The sequence below is a fragment of the Girardinichthys multiradiatus genome, chromosome 18, assembly GCF_021462225.1.
Source record: "Girardinichthys multiradiatus isolate DD_20200921_A chromosome 18, DD_fGirMul_XY1, whole genome shotgun sequence".
NCBI classification, from domain to species: domain Eukaryota; kingdom Metazoa; phylum Chordata; class Actinopteri; order Cyprinodontiformes; family Goodeidae; genus Girardinichthys; species Girardinichthys multiradiatus.
The window spans coordinates 10,883,525-10,902,628 of NC_061810.1; the positions used below are offsets into that span (position 1 = coordinate 10,883,525).

The following is a 19,104-nucleotide window of genomic DNA, read 5'->3' on the forward strand; positions in this document are numbered from 1 at the left end:
CCCAAGCTATGGAAACGGATAAAGATTATGGATAAAGCGTCTTGTTTAAAGACTTTTCTTAGGCTTTTTGCTTTGCTTATAGGCATTATTCTTTTGTTAATTATACTTTACCAAGCCGGAGTGGGACCATGGAACTTAACCCATGTTAAGGTCGCTCATGGTCCTTCAAAATATGCTAACCAAACTTGCTGGAACACAACCTCTCTGAACGTCTTTTAGCCTTGGACAGAATACCCTCCCCTAAAGAACCGGTCTGTGTTCTTTCGTGAAAGCCAAAAAACCAATTTCACCAGACTAAAGAAGATTATACAGAGAAACCCAACATGGATAAATGACTCCATGACCCAACAACTTGTCAATCGCACCTGGTCAATCTCCAACCTTGAACTCACTGATGAAGGAGTAATAATATGGGTGAGAATCCTGCACCGACTCGTCCGCCGTACAATTCGCTGCAATTGGATTCACCCTGATCGAGGGGTCCCGGAGTGGCACTGCGACTGAGCCTGTCGGCCCTTGGAACAGTTTAAAGGCCACGGTTACTGGGAGCCTGAAGTTATCCACAAGGCTCCTTCAAGAGTTGTTACTTGCCCAGCCTGGTTTCCCCGTTGGGAATTTTGGGGAAAATACCAGTTAAATTGTGACGAGACTGTGTCCACTAAACCAGACGCATCCCAGCACACCAGCAACCACACCGACTGGGGCCTTGTCATCCCCACAAGAGGATCCTACACCACAGCTCAGAATTGCACCCGCCTTCCTAACACTCCTCGGCCTAAAAACACTTCATCAACCAGAAACCGTACAAGTTTCTCGTTGGCTTTTACCAAGCTCAGACATTTGCCCAGCTGTTTTTGGAACATATTCACTCGATGCCGCACTCAGAACTATCTGCCCTTAGCCCCTCTTTACACTCATCGAGTCTACCTCTCCTTCATAACCTCCTGGTCGAAAACCATCTGGACTGAACATGAAGAATGGCTGAATACAACATTTCCCTGGGTTTGGAAGGCTTATGGTGTTCCTCACTTCAAAGGAGACTTCCCCGAGGGTAAAAGCCGAACACACGAAGACCTTGATTTTCTCTGACTTTTGGGACTTTGGGCATGGATACAGTCTGATCTCAAGAAGGGGGTGTCAAAATAAGGTGAGGTCTTTCCATGTAATCCATGCAACATTCATTAACTGCTACAGTTAAATCCATAAAAACTACAATAAATATCCTTTTGTGTAATCCATGCAATAATTATTAAAATACACAGTTGAAGCATTAGAGAGTGAAACAAGCATGTTCTCATATTCTAGAACTGACAGCCTGGAGGCCTGTGTGGAGCCACATATTTCCTGCCATATATTATCTGTCTTATGTTTTGCAAAAATATAAACAAGTGTATCCAAATAAATGATGTATGATTATTTTATATTCTTTCACATGTATTGAATAAAATTAGTAGTCTTTGATTAACAAGTTAAAAGATGTATGATTGAAATGTGGTCAAGAACTGAGAATTAGAGTAAAAAAAAAAACATTAAGGTTTGACATTCTCAATCAGCTATATATGAAAGAGATAATGTTTTGTGGTGTATGAATAAAAAGGATGAAGTTTATGTAATGGTTTTAAACTGTAAATGAAGTAAACGCTGTAAATAAAAGTTTGAGCAGCACCAATGTAAGAATTAAGGCCTCTGTTTAAGAGGAAGTGTAACGTTGAGTGAGACAGGGATAGAGCAGATGTTCGGGAATTGGGGAAGTGAGAACTGCAGCTTACAGCACAAGACTGATGACTAAGGCGGGGGCGCAGGGCAAAGAAGAGGCCAGCAGACAGCTCAGGACTGAGGTGATGATGGCATGTCTGATATGGACACGACTGGGGAAATTCCAGAAAATCACCTTATGTCATGGGTGACCAATGGGACAGCCATGGCAACAACCACTGGCCAATGAGCACAAAGGGTTTGGTGGAAATGCTCTATAAAATGGGCAAGAATGGAAGAACTAGTTGGTTGTTGTCCTCGCAGAAGACCAGCGAACAAGATCGGAGAGATGCTACAGATGAATCAGAGGACCAGAGACACAGCCCAGCTGATCGACTGCATTAATAAGAGGATCAACCCATTTGCCTTAGAAGGACTGTGCCTCAAGATTAAGAATCTGATTTCATCTAAAGCCTTTTTATCCAGACAACAGAAGTGAACTTGATCGGTAAACAGCTGATTGCTCTAAGTTTCAGGCTTCTGGAAGTCCTGAACCAACCTTATTTATGTCTCCGGGTTTCCTTCAACTCTTCAGCCTCTGGAAACTACTGTCCTCTGAGACATATAACAACAAAGATCCTGTTTAACCATTGAAGCCTGGAGCATCGGTGCCTGCCAGTTAAAGGAAGAAAACTGAAGATTAAGTCGTATTCCCTTCAAGAAACCACTCGTTGTTACCAGAAGAATCTTCTCCATCAGATGCATGGATGAGCCTCCGTCTTCAAAGCCTCTCCAAACTCATTAGTTTCAGCATCAGGGTAAGACAGGCTGAATTGATTGATTTATTTCTATTATTGAAATTATTACGTGTTGCCGAATTGAAGCTGTTACTGACCCTTGCAAAAGCATTACTAATTAAAGAAAGCATATAAAATTCTAGTTAAATCGTGGACATTCAATTATTATTATTATTATTGTTGGTTTTTCATTGGTGGTAAAAAGTCTTGTTGCCTGGTTCCAAGATATTTTAGGAGGTTTTTATAGGTTGCCTTAGTCAAGTTTGTTAAAACAGCGCCCTTGGGGCTCGTGCTGAGCTACTAAAATTAACCTAGCCCATATACCAAGAGCCAGTTGTAAATTAGGGAATGAGCAGCCGTGAACAAAAGTGACTGTCGAAGGTGTGGATGACTGCGATAGGCTACTCGGTCGCCCGGACCTCCAGTTGAAGAAGGGCGAGACTTTTGGATGAAGGCTGTCAGAGGCTAGGCGAGTCATTTCCCGACACCAGCTTAAACAGAACTTTCAGTAAACCTGCTTAGTAAGATCTATCAGGTTTAGGGAAGTCCGGACCTGTTGGATGGAGAGCTGGATTGAGCAATCCCTTTAGACATGGGGAAGTAGGAGGGAGGGGTTAGCTCATCGGACAACGATAGGGACCAGAGAAAGTGTCTGTTAAGGAGTGTCTCGACTCTCTGTTCAGGATCTGTTTCAAAGCTGCTGCAGGTACAGAGATCTGAACATTGTCAGAAACTCGTCACACAAACTTCACGATCTTCATTTTTAAAGAGTTCCCTTTAGGACAACAGTTGCACAACATCAAAAGTGGAACCAGCAGACAGCTACACAGCTTTCTGCCTCAAGCTGTTCAAATACCAAACTGCTGTTTTTACATTATTGCATTTATTGTATTTCTTTTTCTATTTGTGTTTTGTCTTATTGGTAGTCTTCATACTAATCTATGATCCCAGAGTTCTACTGTTATGTTTTGTTACATGCTCTTTGGTACACGTTTTTTATTTGACCATTGCAAATGCGAAAGGTAATTCAGTGGATTTTATGAAATGTAATTTTCCCTTTTGTGGTAGTTACTAGAGCTGCTGATATCACATACTATGATGCCACACACAGAAGTGGCTTGACCTTGTTTCAGCCAACATGCCAAAAAGACTCACACCTGTACTGGCGTGGCCAACTTTTAACACTCATGGCCCATGTTGTGCAACTTTCAAAACTGTACTATAATTTATGTACAATATTTCATTAATCACATCTGGCAGTTGAATGAGAATCCAAGCCTTTATTCGTGCTTTATAATGATGGTCGCATCATGTTGCAATTTCCTGTCTTCCTGCGTGATGTATATGTGGGTCTCGGTGTAGGACAAAGAGCTGCAGAATCCAGCTGAAGTTTAGTAAGCATGAGAACAATTTTTTGTTTAAGTCTTCTTCTGCACATGATTAACTGAAATGGGTGAACATGGCAAAATAATCTAACACTAAAGCAAACTGCCCAGCATGAAAACTTCATCAACAAGAGGAAAACTTGACTTTACTGAAGAGTGAATCTGTACGTATTGAGTTGGTTGCCAGAACGTTTGTCATTTTTTGAGTTAACTGAGTTAACCTGTGTTGCAGTAGCATATTAAGGCTGTTCTGTCAAAACTCTGGTTGGTCAAAATATTGATGAAATATAGTGTGCTGCTAAAATAAGCAGGGACGTCCCTGAAAAAGAAGTTGCTTGGATGGCAGACATAAAATATTAAAGTCAACAAATTTCTTAAGCAAGTACAGGACCAGAATCAACTTTATTGGGCACGTTTGTGTGCACAAACAAGGAATTTGACTTTAGTTTCCACTACTTACATGGTATATCAACATCTGTTCAAACAACAACCACAATGTGTAAAAACAAATACACATGGAAGGCAGGTTGTAATAGTGCAAACATGCTTATTTGTTTCTAGAAGAGTAGCTGACTACTTAGACAGAAAGGTGTTCAGTTCATTCTGTTCAACAGAGACAGCCTGGGGTAAGAGACTGTCTCTGTGGCGGCTGGTTTTTGCCATCAGTGCTCAGTAGCGCTGTCCTGAAGGTAAAAGTCTGAACAGTTTGTGAGATATTAGCTGCCCTTTTCCTGACCCTAAATCTGTACAAGTCCTGGATGGAGGGAAGGTCATCCCCAATGATCCTCTCTGCAGATCTATTTGTTCGATGCAGTTTTTACCTGTCCTGCTTTGTAGATGAGCCAAACCACACAGTGATGGATGAGCACAAAACAGCCAAAATGGTGGCAGTGTAGAAGATGACCAGCAGTTCCTATGGAAGGTTGTACTATTTAAGCTGCCTCAGAAAGTACAGTCTCTGCTGGGCCTTCTCCTTAAAGCTCAGTTTTTCAAATCAAGTAAACTCAATGCTACACATTATTTGTATTTAACACATGGTGATCAGAATGTTTCAGTTGCTCTGGTTATCACCCACTCCCTTTTTGACAGCCCCTTAAGCTGATTATTGCTCCTTTGGCATGAGTGTTTCAGGACCGAAAACAGATTTTTGTTAACTGAAGGAACTTGTACTAAGTTAGGCCTAGCGCTGACATAGCACTAACACCACTTTGGTGGAAAAACTCTCTGAGTATATTTCAGTGGTGCTCCAAGACCTTAAAGCCAAGCAACAGGCAACACATTTAACTCATGCATAGTTCTGGATGATAATGATCCATGTAGGGCCAATGGAAAAGCCCATTCCCTGAATGTGTTTTGCCTTGTGGTTTTTCTGTTTTCAACTTTAAATCTGTTTACTGTCTCATCTCCTATTTTTTCTGCCTTCTGTTCAACAGTAAACGGCTCCATCAGTGGCCTGACTATCCAACCATCAGACTCCCTTCTCCTGAACTGTTGGGACAGATCTGGAAAAACACCAGAACAATTTCCAAAACACAAGGTTTAAAAAACACGGCGAATGATTGCATCACTGATCTTATATCACCAACAGGCCTTCACCCATGCGGTCTATTTTCAAACTCAACTTTCTTCCCTGCCAGTTTCTCTGCTGAGGTCAGGTTTCATGAAACTTTAGCACATAATAAAGAAACAAATTACATGCAGCAGCTTACAGGCCATGAGCTAATGCTTGCAGCATCTGGCCTGGCTGATGAAGTTCTTCAACAAGCCAGCAGTTCAGAGAGTACTTTTCATGGGTTTAAAGGTCTTTCTGTTGAAACATCAAAGCAATGTTAGAAGGTTGGACTGAAACGTGACCGAGGTGCTGTGATTTAATGTTTTCTGAACATTTAAGTCAGTTTATAAAATATAGACATGTCATTGCATACAGTGCGTTAAAAAATTAGTCAGGCCGATTTAACTGTTTCACTTTTTGTCATGTTACCACGGCACTGCAAATTTCTGCGTATCTTATTAGGATTTTATGAAGTAGACCAACACTTGGCTTTTTACATTTTTTGTTACATTCCGACCTGCAGTTCAAACATGTTTTATTCTTATTTTATGTGATACGTCTGCACAAAATAGTCTAAGATGGTGAAGTGAAATGAGGAAAAATATGCATACAAAATAATTGAAAAGAAGAAAAAACTGAAATTAGCATGTTCATATGTATCCACCCCATTTGATATGAGGCCCCTAAAAAGTTTTGGTGCAACAAATTACCTTCAAAAGTCACATAATAAATGAAGTCCACTTGTGTCCAGTCTAAGTGTCATGTAATTTATCAGTATAAATGCACATTTCTGAAAGGAAGGCTGCAACAGGGCTGGTTCTAGGCATAAATATATGAGGGGGAAGCGGGCATCATCATACATTATGCTACGGTATGTTTATTGTTGTTGATTACTGTTTTCTTTATGGAGTTGGGGTAAACTGTGTGTTGCAGTGAAATTTGCCAGACTGGACTGGTTTCCCCCCAGTTGGGCTTCTTTTGAGCATTTTGGGTCAGAAAAAAATAGCTTTAGGCAGGTTGTTCAAATTTGGGCTGCTTTTCACAACATTTGGAGGGTTTTTAGAAATTATTCATTGGAAAAATAGTTGTCATTGTGTTGCAGCATAATAAAAGCCTACACTTCTCAAAATATCAAAATGTCATTTTACTCATATCAATATTTCATTTATTTTAAAAAAGGGAAACTGTCGAACTTGACATCATCAATCAGTGATGGCCATGGGTTAATCATCTGTCACTGTGAAATTATATTGGTCAATTGTAAAGAGTTGTTAAGAGTTCATCTAGTATACACTGAGGTGCAGCCTTTACTTTGTTAAGTTTTGACTTGATGTGGAGAGACAGCATCATGCAGAAGATGGAAAATACAAAACATATCCAGAAAGCTAAAACCAGACCAGCACCAGTTGGGATCTGGTACTGATCAGAACATGCACAGACATTTTTGGAGGCAGGTGCTCAAGCCAAAAAAAAGCATCAATTGTCAAATTTATTTATAAAACTAAAATAAAAACACTTTTCTTGGCATTGTGCTGCAAAATTTGCACGGTGGTGCAGTTGGTAGCACTGTTGCCTTGCAGCAAGAAGGTCCTGGGTTCAATTCCCAACCGGGGGTCTTTCTGCATGGAGTTTGCATGTTCTCCCCGTGCATGCGTGGGTTCTCACTGGGTACTCCGGCTTCCTCCCACAGTCCAAAGACATGCCTGTTAGGTTAATTGGTCACTCTAAATTGCCCTTAGGTGTATGAATGAGTGTGTGCATGGTTGTTTGTGTGTTGCCCTGCGATGGACTGGCGACTTGTCCAGGGTGTACCCTGCCTCTCACCCATAGACTGCTGGAGATAGGCACCAGCTCCCCCGCGACCCACTATGGAATAAGCGGTAGAAAATGACTGACTGACTGACTGACTGACTAAAATAAAAACACTTTTCTTGGCATTGTGCTGCAAAATTTGTAAATTAAATAAATCAGTGTTCTGCTATGCATTAAAATCAAAAGAGACTCACTGCATCAGGTGAGAAAAAAATTGTTATTTGACTGTTTTTTGACAGCGTTGAAACATTGCACTAATATAAAACCATTACCAATATCGATATAACTCACCACACTTCATGTAGCTCAACGTAAGACCTGCCTTTCATTTTAAATCACAAACCTACTTTAGGTAGGTAATTATTATGCTAATAAAATCAAACAGACAGCTAAGTAACCTTTTTTCTATTTCTATTTTCCATTTTGTGTTTGCTGCTCTATATCATAGACTATTACAGGGGTTGGACAATGAAACTGAAACACCTGGTTTTAGACCACAATAATTTATTAGTACGGTGTAGGGCCTCCTTTTGGGGCCAATACAGCGTCAATTCGTCTTGGGAATGACATATACAAGTCCTGCACAGTGGTCAGAGGGATTTTAAGCCATTCTTCTTGCAGGATAGTGGCCAGGTCACTACATGATACTGGTGGAGGAAAGCGTTTCCTGACTCGCTCCTCCAAAACACCCCAAAGTGGCTCATTAATATTTAGATCTGGTGACTGTGCAGGCCATGGGAGATGTTCAACTTCACTTTCATGTTCATCAAACCAATCTTTCACCAGTCTTGCTGTGTGTATTGGTGCATTGTCATCCTGATACACGGCACCGCCTTCAGGATACAATGTTTGAACCATTGGATGCACATGGTCCTCAAGAATAGTTCAATAGTCCTTGGCAGTGATGTGCCCATCTAGCACAAGTATTGGGCCAAGGGAATGTCATGATATGGCAGCCCAAACCATCACTGATCCACCCCCATGCTTCACTCTGGGCATGCAACAGTCTGGGTGGTACGCTTCTTTGGGGCTTCTCCACACCGTAACTCTCCCGGATGTGGGGAAAACAGTAAAGGTGGACTCAGAGAACAATACATGTTTCACATTGTCCACAGCCCAAGATTTGCACTCCTTGCACCATTGAAATTGACGTTTGGCATTGGCATGAGTGACCAAAGGTTTGGCTATAGCAGCCTGGCCGTGTATATTGACCCTGTGGAGCTCCCGACGGACAGTTCTGGTGGAAACAGGAGAGTTGAGGTGCACATTTAATTCTGCCGTGATTTGGGCAGCCGTGGTTTTATATTTTTTGGATACAATCCGGGTTAGCACCCGAACATCCCTTTCAGACAGCTTCCTCTTGCGTCCACAGTTAATCCTGTTGGATGTGGTTCGTCCTTCTTGGTGGTATGCTGACATTACCCTGGATACCGTGGCTCTTGATACATCACAAAGAGTTGCTGTCTTGGTCACAAATGCGTCAGCAAGACGTGCACCAACAATCTGTCCTCTTTTGAACTCTGGTATGTCACCCATAATGTTGTGTGCATTTCAATATTTTGAGCAAAACTGTGCTCTTACCCTGCTAATTGAACCTTCACACTCTGCTCTTACTGGTGCAATGTGCAATCAATGAAGACTGGCTACCAGGCTGGTCTAATTTAGCCATGAAACCTCCCACACTAAAATGACAGGTGTTTCAGTTTCATTGTCCAACCCCTGTATATTGAGCCTTTGACATATAGTAGCCTGTTAACTACCTAGCAAAATGCTTGCATTAAAAGGCTCCTTGAGTAAAAGTGACTTGTACCTACACAGAACAGAGTTTTGGATCCTGTAATTATAAAATACTGTATGTTTGTTTCTATTATCAACACTTTATTGTGAGAGTTACTAAACATTCCGAAAAATGGTTGTGGCCATGCTTTTTCTATTGTTCTTCAGGCTTTAACATCAAAATAATTAAGTGAAATTAGTGAAATTGTTTAATCTGTCTGTTTGGTTGTATATACTCCTCTCTTTCTCTCTCCATTAAACCTGACACACATCAGTCAACAGCTGGATAAGTGTTATGCAGTCATGCATGGATGCTGATTGGAAAAAAATGCAAGTGTTTTTCAGTAGGTGTTGTCCCAAAATGCCACCCTCTCCGGCCCATTCTTTTAAAGAAACAACAGGTCAGAAGCCGTGTAATGTTTTCAGCAGTGCTATAATGGTAAGCATACGTCCCCATGGAACACCATCGAGTTCATCATTTTCAAATAAGCACATGGTTCCACAACAACCGTGCCAAGAGAAAGCCACCCCCTGAGACCAGAGGTGACCTTGAAGGAATTGCTGAGTTCCACAGCACAGACTGGAGTATCTGTCCATAGGACCACAATAAGGCATGTGGGCAATTCTCCAAATGTATGGAGGAATGTACGCTGGTCATTTAGATTAAAATTTTACTTTTCAGCCACCAACGGAAAATGCTATGTCTGGCTCAAACCTAACACATCCTATCACCCTAAGAACATAATCCACATTATCCACAGTGATACATGTTGGTGGCAGCATCATTGTGTAGGTATGTTTTTCCAAAGCAGAGAGTAGGAAACTGGTCCAGGTTGAGGAAAAGATGAATGGTACAGAGATGTTCTTGAGCAAAACGTTTGTCAGTGTGCCTGTGATTTGAGACTGGGACCTTCCAGCAGGACAATGACCAGCTGCTGCTAAAACAACACTCGACCATCCAATATAAAGGACCTGGAGCAGTTTTGCCTTGAGGAATGGGCAAAAATCCCAGTGGCAAGGTGAGGCAAGGTCATCCAAAGGTCATGCAGAGACTTATCCAAAGCCACTTGCAGCTGTAATTGCCACAAAGGGTGGCTCTACAAAGTATTGACTTTAGGGGGGTTAAAAGTTATACACGGTGAAGTTTTCTTATTTTGTCCTCTTTGTTTTTGCTTCACAATAAAAAAAATACTATGGCTTGCAAGTTGTAGGCATGAAATTGTGAAAACTTTCAAACAACCCATTTTAATTCCAGGTAGTGAGGCAGCAAGGTATGAAAAATGCTACGGGGGATAAATACTTTTGAGAGGCAATGTAACTAAAAAATATGCAAGCTTTTATATTGCATTTAAACATACATTTTTCCAAAGCAGTATGTGCATTAGTATAGAGCTTTGTTTACTCCCATACCCCTAGATGAAATCCAGTACAAGTAATTGCCTTTTGAAGTCACCTAAATAGTAAATCTTAGTATAAATGCAGCTTTTCTGTGGAGGCCTCAGAGGTTTATTGGAGAACAAGGGTGAACAAACAGCATCATGACGACCAAGGAACAAGGCAGATACGTCAGGGAGAAAGTTGTGGAGGAGTTTATAACAGGGTTAGATCATAATACAATATCCCAAGCTTTAAACATCTCACAGAAGACTGTTTAATTTCTAATCTAAAAATGGAAAATGTATGGCACAACTGCACACCTACCAAGACATGGCTGTCCACTGTCTACCTAGCCTGACAGGTAAGGCAAGGAGAGCATTAATCAGAATGAGCAGTCAAGAGGGCCACGGGAACTCTTGGAGGAGCTGCAGAGATCCACAAATCATTTGCAAGAATCTGTTGACAAGACAACCATTAGTTTTACAATTTACAAATTCTTCCTTTATGGAAGCAAAAACAAAGCCACTGTGTAAAGAAATTCCTAAGAATTGCTATTTGTGGCTTTCTACCAGATCTACCAAACATGTGGAAGAAGGTGCTTTGGATGACACAATACTCAACATTTTGACCAACATGCAAAATATTATGTGTTGTGGTAAACTACATCACCTAGAACACACCCTTCCCATGGTAAAATATGGTGCTTTGGCATGCTGTGGAGATGCTTTTCCTAACTATCAGCCAGAGCTATAATTGAATGATTTACTGTAGATCATAGCATTTTCACGTGTTACAATGGCCCAGTCAAAGTCTAAACACTAAATCTAATTGAAAATCTGTGGCAAGAACTCATAAATGATGCTCACAGATGTTCTCATTCCAATCTGACTGAGCTTGAGTTTTTTGGAAAGTACAATTGATAAAAATTCAGTCTTTATGGTGGGAGAGACAGACCCCAAAAAGACGTGTAGCTGTAACTGCAGTAAAGGGGGGTTCTACAAAGTATTGACTCGGAGGCTGTGAATACAAAAGCGCAACACACTTTTTAAATTATGAATTAAAAATGTATCCTTTTCCTTCCATTTCACAATCATTTGTTGGTCTGCCACCTAAAATCACAGTAAAATGCATTAACATTTTACGTGTTAATGTGACAAATGTGAAAGTGAAAATGTCAGAAGGGTAGAAATACTTCTTTTTATATATATAAAACTGGCGGAAAAAAACAAGAAATAAGATGATGATGATGTGAGGTCAAGATATGAACTAGTGTATGGCAACAAACATGAACTTGGCAAAGAAATGTTCTTTGAGGTTGATGATGCTGTATTTTTGGCGTCTGTTTGTCTCCTTGTTCATATGGAAACTGAAGGAGTGTACTGGTAAATGATAACAGCCATTGGAGATGACAGTGTAGGAGGACACAGGCGTGTTTATGCCATCTGACGCCCTTTTCATATTGATTTCAAATCTCTTATGTGTTCTTTTAGCTGATAGGTTCAATGGGAGCTAGACTTAAGCAAACAAAATATTAAGACACTGAGGATAAGACTCAGTTCTAGAGTAGGTTTGTCAGAACGCTCAGAAGGAACTGGAAGATAATGAGGATCCATGGTAACCCACACGGGTTTTTTAATGTGCCATGTTTGTTGTGGTGTGTGGACAAACAGCAACAGGCCTGCCTCCACAATCTTCATCTGCAAGCTGAACTCTGCCAGCTGGTTCACCACATAGCTCAAAGACTCTGAGACGACATCAGATCTCTGTAATGTGTTTGTGTTAGTACTTGTGCGTGATTTTCCCTAGAAGATATAGAAATAGATATCTGCAACATAAAAGGGATTGTGCATATGGTGTCTTGTTATTTTTCACCAAGATACCAAAGTTTCACGTAAAAATGAGGCCCACATCCGATAAGCAACAAACACTCCTGATCTGTTAAGTCATGTTTAAGGCTCATACATACCGTCGCTTGAAAGAAGCATCCAGAGAAATCTGACATCAAGAACATCCCTTTGATATTTATCGCAATACTTGAGGATTATGACACTTACTGCAGTTCTCAATATAAATAGTAGAAATTGTTGCTGAGAATTTCACTTGTATTCAACAATTGGTAGCAGAAGAAGAATGTGTGGAATAGGTGCATTTGTAATATACATTTATAACTAATTCATTGTATATGGAAACTCTACCTACACAGTTTGACTTGACAGGTCACTGTATATAATATTTTGCCATAAATACTCCCTGTGTATCTATGTTTAAGCATGCTTAAGCATATGAAACAATAATGTTTTCAGAATGTGTTTGCTGAGAACTCCACACATGGGAATTCACAAAAATAGGGATGTGCACGAAAGAGATCATGTCTGCTCCAGACAAGGTCTTTGCTGGCATTTCTGTCAGAAGATGCCTTTCACAAAAACAGAGAGGCATAAACCAGGTATCAGGTTTTAGAAGGTGTGATTTTACCCAAATACAGAAACCCACAGAAAGCCAATAGTGAAGATTTGTTGTATAATAATGAAAAGTAAAATTGTCTTGCAGGAGCGAGCCAGTAAACCAAGAAGTAATCTGAGTAAAGGAAGTGCGGAGTCAGAGCTGCACTGAGGTTGGCTGATGAATGGTTCATTAATGTCTGTTCTTAGTTGGCTTGTGATGATTAGCAAAAGATTTGCAAAGCCTGGGAAAGAGTGGAGGTTCTGTGGGTAGCTGAGGTTGGTGTCAGAATGGTAGGTCAACATAATAACCTAATAAGCTTCTCACTTTGTTCTTCCCATCTGCTGACCATTTGTCTCAGTCCTCCTCACATTTGGCCAAAAGCTCACATAAACCCTAATTAAAACATTTAAAATTAAGGAATTTTGTAGAGGCCTACATGCACACCAGAAACACGTGTGCACTTTGTACAGAATAAAAGATTTTACCTACAAACTGTAGCTGAATAATTAGGATGCTGGTACTTTATGCCTATGTGTATTTAATTTCTTACCTTCCTAAGCTCTCTCTGAAACTGATACCTCCAGTAACTGCCTATTCTATACAATCAGAGTACACAAGTAAGTGAGCAGGCTTCAACTAGAGTAATTTCATGACACAAATAGAAACAATATCTAATTGAAGTAGGCAATAATCTAACATCAACACGTCTGCTTTCAACTTCACTTATAGGCTTTGTCTTGAAAAATAAATCAGTCTTCTCTGCCTTTTTCTTTCCTGCATCTTATTGATCCTGTCTAGCAAAAAAAAAAGTGGTAAGTTTAATAGTTTAATAGATTGTGAGACTGCTAAATGGTACGTAAGCCTATAGGTTGTTTTTGTGGATGTTTTCACGTTACATAAACCCTTTAAGGTGAATATGTGCTGCTCATCCTGCTTTGTGGGCATTCCATATACAGGAGGACCAGGTCAGGGACTAGTACCTTGGCACCACATGTGTCAGGATCCTTTAACTTAGCTAGTTTTCCTCACTGAAATACATCAAGAGAGTCAGTATCCAGAAAGAATTGAAACAGTTCTGGGCTGTAACCTCATGCTATTAAGGTGTTTTATGATTTAGTGGCTGGTTAGTGTATGATATTTAGCCCGACTGGTATTCCATACAATTCTATTCTCACACAAAAACACTATCGGTCAAAAGTTTTAGAACCACTTTCTCATTTAATGGTTTTCAATATATTTATGACAATTTACATTGTATGTAGATTCTCACTGAAGGCAACAAAACAGTGAATGAACACATAAGGAATTATGTAGCAAACAAAAAATTGTAAAAGAACTTTAAGTAGGTTTTATATTTTAGATTCCTTGAAGCAGCCATCCTTTGCTTTGATGACTGAAATATTAACTTTTGGCCCTCTCTCAGTGAACCTCTGGGAATTTCTTTCAAGGCTCTTATTCCTCACAAACATTAAGAAAAATATATATTCTTTCCTATAATTGCATGGATGAAGGGCCCCATAAACAAATATACACTATTCTACTGCTTTCTACTCATGGAGGCCATAAAGAGGGGAGCTCTCTAGGCAACAATAGTGTGAAATAGATTACAGCAGGGTATGTTTACATTACGTCCATTGTTTTCTGTCCACCTTTACCATATCTAAGATAACTTCAATTCTATTCTATTCTATTCTATTGCCATGTAAGATAGCAGATACCACCAGTTGATGTTGGGCAAAACGTAGCTCCAAATACTGAACAAATCATCCATGAACATGCAGCCATGCACATTAAAATGTCAACTGAAGAATCCTGTTAAACAGGGCCCAGCCAGACCCACACAGACTGTAAAAACAACTCACTTTTGATTTATGAGCTCTCCAGGGCCCTGATAAAACTCATCCTGAATGAGCTCATTCCAAGGAAATAGACTAGAGATGGCCTAACTGTGTGTGCATTCATTTGTGTTCTGACATGAAAATTGGCAAGTGTTAGTCTTTTTTTGAAACTCTTTTGTTTTGGATGATTCAAAGTGACACCACTTATAACAACAACAGTAAATTGTTTTCTGGTACTGACATGTTTGCTTCAGTCCTCCTCCTCTTCCACTTACATTTGTTTCTCCTCTGTTATTTCCTGTTTAAATACCTGCTCAGTGTTTTATCATCCAATTGAGTTCTGGTTTCTATTTAGTAAACTGTTTAGAAGACATTTCAAGAGAGAACTTGAATTTTTGAAATCATGGCCAGTTTAAAACTTCAATTTTGTGTCTGTCATGAGTTTTCAGTTATCTTATGTCCCAACCACTATCGGGTTAATTCCTAATCATATATACGTAGACACAGTTAAAGGTGGTTCTGGTATCTACCTGCTTTACAGACAATCCAATTTTAAAATATAGAACCAACCTGACAAGACTCTTAAAGGTGTTTTCTTTCTCTGCCTCATTAGTGTTAGAAACTTTTGTAAAACGTGCCCTCAGCCAATGCTGTAAAACCGTGCAGAGACGCACTTCTTTTTTTCTAGAACCGCTTTTTCCATACTGGGTTGCGGGGGAGCTAAAATAGGGGAAATATGATCTATCTTTTTAATTTTCATCAGAACTCTTGCTGCAGCATTTTGAATCAGCTGAAGGCTTTTAACTGCATTCTGTGGACATCCTGATAGTAAAGAATTACAATAGTCCAGCCTTGAAGTAACAAATGCATGGACTAGAGTTTCAGCGTCACTCCTAGATAGGATATTTCTAATTTAGGCAATGTTCCGGAGGTGAAAGAAACCTGTTTAATATGGGATTTAAATGACATGTCCTGGTCAAAAATAACACCAAGGTTTTTTACTTTATTATCAGAGGTCAATTTAATGCCATCCAGGTTAAGTGATTGACTAAGCAGTTTCTTTTTTAAAGACTCCGGTCCAAAGACGACAACTTCTGTCTTGTCTGAATTTCGAAGCAGAAAATTCAAAGTCATCCAAGTTTTTATATCTTCAAGACATGCGTGTAGTTTATCTAACTGGTTGGGCTCAACAGGATTTACGGATAAGTAAATCTGAGTATCATCAGCGTAACAGTGAAAATTTATCCTATGCTACCTGATAATTCGACCTATTTGAAGCATATATATATAGTGAAGAGAACTGGCCCAAGTACTGAACCCTGTGGTACTCCACAATTACCCCTGGAGTTTAAATGATTTATGATTTACATGAACAAACTGGAATCTGTCAGACAAATAAGATTTAAGCCAGCCTAGTGCTGTTTCTCTGATCCCTACAGCATATTCCAGCGTTTCTAAGAGAATATTATGATCGACTGTATCAAATGCAGCTCTGAGATCTGTGGTACAGACACAAGTCCATTATCTGAGGCCATGAAAATACCTACTATATAACTGGGATGTTGGAGTGATGTAATCTCCAAGGTGATAGCGTTCCAGTTTCCTGTTTTGGAAAAAACGTGGATGGTGGAATTTTCTTTGCTTGTGTATGGTCAGTGAGGCCACTGTTACAACAATATTGACAATAACACTGTTGGACACGGTATTTTGTGCATATAAATAGCTTTGAAACATCTCGTCTTATAAACACTGAAAAGCAGTATGTTTACGACTGACAAAGTATTACATAAACAATAACAAACTGCTAAAAATAGTCCATTCATATCCAGTCAAATTAAGAAAGTTTTACTATTGTTGCACGAGTAGCAGCCATCTTAAGCCCAGAAGTCGGGTATGGTTGTGTAGTTTCGACATTCCAACTTTTTGGCGGCATTCCAGTAGACATTTTGACTTCTAAGTACATCTGGAATGCAGTATTAGCTTGTAGTTAAACAGTATGTACTAACCACACTGTAAGCTCTCTAACCTGGGATTAGGCACATTTCATTTGTCGTTTGTAATGTGGAGGGCACATATGTGTGGGTTTTATGTATGTGCATGTGTGTGGGGATGTGTTTCTGAGTGTGTGTGGTTAGTCATGATTTCTAAACAGCATACTGCGGGAAAGGTCGGCAGGATGGATTCCCAGACTCTTAAAACAGCCAGAAAGGGTGTTCAGGGAAATGCAGTCATTACGCTTTCTCCTTCTACGTGTGTGCGTCAAACACACATGATGTAAAAGCAACACACCACTAATTCATTAGCTCTCAAGAGCCCTGATAAAATTCATCCCAAGTAAGCTCATAAATACTCCAGAAAGATGGAGCTGAGAAACTGTGATTGGTAACTGTGTGTGCTGTAATTTCTGTGCTGTGACATGTAAATTGGCAAGTGAAAGTTTCTTTTGCAACACTTCTGGTTGATTAGAAATGACACTTCTTATCATCACGACAGAAAATAATGTTGTAGTACAGATATGTTTGCATCACTGGCATCCTCCCTTCCTACTAACATTTGTCTATTATTTCCTGTTTGTCTTGTTGTTTTTTGTGATTTATGTTTAGCTTACCTCTTGCATTCTTTGTCTGAATTATTGCAATTTTATCATGGCGATACCCTTTCTCTTTAGTTGAATTGTCAAACTTCAAATTTCATAATAAAGTTTTTGCTTTTCTCCTAGCTAAAATTAATCAATCTCTGTAGGTCCTCCAACATCTGTACTCTGAGTAACTGAATGTCATCCACTCTTGCTACTGCACTGGTTGCTGATGCTGAGAGATCTGTGCCTAATTTTGACTCCAGACTATTAGTGACTCCTGAGCACATCCTCTGACCCTCCTCTATGATTTTACTTGGTTTACCACTTCATTGACAAGTTGCTTTTGTCCCCAATCACTCCAACTTTGTTATAATACCACTAATCGTTGACTCTGGAATATTTCGGAGCCAGGAAATTTCACAGCTGGACTAATTGCAGATGTGCCATCCAATCATGGTACCAAGCTGGACTTCACTGAGTTCCAGAGAGCAACCCATTCCGTTCTGTGTTGTTCCTGCCTCTGTGCCTGCGCTTTTTCAGCGAGGACCAGTGGTGTGGGGATGACTCTTTGGTCTTCATGGTGTGATGCCTCCTGCTTAGTGGTGTTGTCCCCCTGGGGCCTTTCAGAAATGGTGTGTTTATAGTGATAGATTATGTGACACTTCACAGAGACATATTCACATAAGGTTTGGTTTGGTTTTTAAAATTTTTCTATATATTTTTTTCTCATTTCACTTTAACTTTGACACTTTTGTGCAGACCCATCACAAAAATAGGATTTAAAAACATTCAAATTAACAAAAAGCCAAAAGGGGTGAATACTTTTGCAAGGCACTGTAGGTGTAATTTAATCAAAATATAAATCCAGCTGTCCTCTGATAGAGTCAGTTTTTTCTTAATATATTTGTGGAGTGTGGAACAGCTTCATGAAGACCAAGAAGCACAGTCAGGTACAAAGTTGTGAAGAATTGTAAAGCAGCATTTGTTAGTAAAAGAGTATTCAAAGCTGTTCAACCCTTCAGCTGAAAATGCAAAGAGTATGGCCCAACCGACCTTAATATGTTACTCAAACAACAAGAGGCCTATTAGATTTAAATTCTTAACACTGGCTCCGAAAGACCTAAATGATGAGTTACTTTTGAATATGTTTCTTTAATGTTTTATGAGTTCTTTGAAAATAACCTTCCTGATATACATACTCTGCAACAGGGAGCAAAATATTGCCTATTTATCATTGTTATATGTACACAATGAGGTGATTGATTTTATAGAAGTTGTTTTTAATATTTCTATTTATTATATGAAGTGATACGATTTTTTTTCATAGGTGTCCATGCTGTTATATCTGTGATTGTCTATTTCTAATACTTTCAGGATCTGTCTGTGTAGCTAGATTGGTTTGTTATACAACATTGAAATTTTCAGACATTTGTAATTGTAATCTTATAGAATGTGACAAAATTCAAGGATTACAAATACATTTGCAAGCTTCTCTATGTAAAGCACCAAAGCAACTTTTAGGTGAGCTTCAAAAGATTGGACCTAGAGGTGCTGTTTTAGTACACTACACTCTTCATCTATAAGGTGTCACATTGACTACTTGTTCAGAATGAAGAAATAAAGTTCAGCTTTAGATACAGATTCGATATAGTAGCGAAGTCCATTTTATGCTCTGAGTCAGAAGTGAGGGTTTTATGAGGATTTGTGGTTTTCTTATTAATTTGGGATTTTTGTGTTGCTCATTGGAGTTCCACAAAAAGCCATGACAATTTGTATTTCATTTTCACCTTCAATAAGGCAAAAGTAGTAAATACATGATGCGTATCTGACTGTCAAGAAATGAAAGTGG

At 39.5% G+C, this 19,104-nt stretch overlaps 1 long non-coding RNA gene across 1 annotated transcript; it reads left to right on the plus strand.

Annotated features, from left to right (window-relative positions):
- The first annotated feature begins 2,455 nt into the window (after positions 1-2,455).
- Positions 2,456-6,175, plus strand: LOC124884436. Its single transcript, XR_007042435.1, has 2 exons — positions 2,456-2,513; positions 5,311-6,175. It is a non-coding gene; the product is annotated as an uncharacterized LOC124884436 (long non-coding RNA).
- The last annotated feature ends 12,929 nt before the right edge of the window (positions 6,176-19,104 follow it).